Here is a 2,060-nt window from a genome sequence, read left to right as displayed (position 1 = left end):
GTCGGGGCATGAGAATCCTTCTTAGACTCTTTCATGTGACGCAAATCTCCAATTTATACATGAACATCACAATTTTATCATCCAAGGGCATAACCGTCATTCCTTGATTCACCGATACCCTAGGCGCTAGGGAGTCGGAAACGCCTCGATCTATGGACGGAAAAGGGCTACCCGTTCGGGTACGAGTTTCATTCACACGGCCCATTCCATCCACTTTCGGTGTTTCTATCTTCCTATCGTAGATTCGGTGGGGAGCATTTTATTTCAGTTACAAAATACAAAGAACCGGACTAATCATACATTCGGCCTAATCAAACACTAGATAATGGATAAGCGGAATGATAGATTCCAATCTAGAGTCAAAACACGAGTTTGGATAATTCGGTGAAACCGTAGCGACACTTAATTGAATAAGAGTCTTAAAACAAACACACACATGTAATTGGCTTAGAACCCTATTCTAATCCACCATCTATGTTTGCCTAGGTTAGATACATTGTTTGCTAATCAACCCCGATTAATAACTGATTAAATCACGTACACTCGACTTAATACACCACTTGTCTGTATTCACTGATAGTTGTCAGTTATTGTCTGTATCATGTCAGTTTTATCAGTTTTCTTCTGTTTTATCCTTGCCTATGATGATTTATTGCGGTTCGGGCCTGAACCCATAGGTTACGTGTTGCACGGGGTTCAACGCCCCAAATCACCGAACATGAGGTCCAACGCCTCTTAATTCACCGAGCGCGTGCAACCCGAGTGCGGAATGGGATCTAGCCTCGAGTCACCATCACACTCCAAATATGACCTATATGAAAGGCAATTTGGATTGGATGTGTGAAACGTGTTTAGATGTCACCCGGGAGCTCAATCGGTCCAACGGTTACAGTGGGAACTAATCGGTTCTTCTGCAAACCGTCGGTTTGATTGGACTCGATCCCCGGCTCTTTGAGCCCGCATTGCCTTAATTTATTTATCGGTCATTCAAAACACACGGTGAGCCGGAGCGGAATATTGGCCCAATGCAAACCGGTCGGGATCCATTTACTTATTCGGTTACACTTTGTAATTATTCGAGAGAACATTGCGAGGATTTTATCTGTACACTCACTCATTCATTTGTAAGGATCCCCGATCGGTGAGCGAGAAGTCCGAGTGTCTAACTGGCTAAGTCGGTCTATTGTTACCAAGAGGTGAGTAAGCTCGAATACTCGCGGTTTCGGTTCGCGCAGGGAATCGACCATCACGGTTCGATGAACTGTAACGCTAAGATAGTGAACCGATTCCTCGACGCACAAGCCTACTCATCTTTTGGATTCTTGGCCCAACTTGATCAATTCATCGATTTTACAGTGTCAAAACGGGCGAGTCAAGTGCAACCTTAAATCACGCGGTAAATAAACTAAACGGCAAGCCTAGCAAACTAGAGTACCGAAAGGGCGTGCGGGATATAGGCCCGCACGTAATAGAACCCCCGAATTCGGAATTTTCGGTTCCGCATGACCATTGCCTTAGCATTTAGGTGTACCCCATACCCCTAGACCCGGGCGACTTAACGGCCCTCGACCTACGGGTCGTAAACAGTAAGTGGCGACTCCTTCTCACGTGCGTCCGTCGCGCGTCCCCGGGAAGGTGGACACTCCCAAGCCGCGTTTGCTTAGGCGCGCGCATGCGTGCCCCGACGAGATTAAATTCGGGTGCGCACACCCAGTACTGCCACCAGGGCCCGGTGATCGTGCCCCGTGACCGTGATCAGTGATACTGACCAGTGATCGTGCCCCGTGACCGAGACCGGTGATCGTGCCCCGTGACTGTGATCGGTGATCGTGGCCCCCGACCGAGACCAGGGATCGTACCCGGTGATCGTGCCCCGTGACCGCGTCCTGTGATCGCGCCCGGCGATCACCGCGCCCCGCAACCGTGCCCGGCGATCGCACCCCGCGACCGTGCCCCCCCGTGACCGAGACCGGTGATCGTGCACCGTGACCGTGCCCAGTGATCGCGACCCTGGCCAGTGACCCTGCCCCCTGACTGTGACCAGCGCCGCCCCCGGCGAT

Source organism: Punica granatum, unplaced genomic scaffold (genome assembly GCF_007655135.1).
Source record: "Punica granatum isolate Tunisia-2019 unplaced genomic scaffold, ASM765513v2 Contig00110, whole genome shotgun sequence".
NCBI classification, from domain to species: domain Eukaryota; kingdom Viridiplantae; phylum Streptophyta; class Magnoliopsida; order Myrtales; family Lythraceae; genus Punica; species Punica granatum.
Note: the sequence above shows the minus strand (reverse complement) of the source record.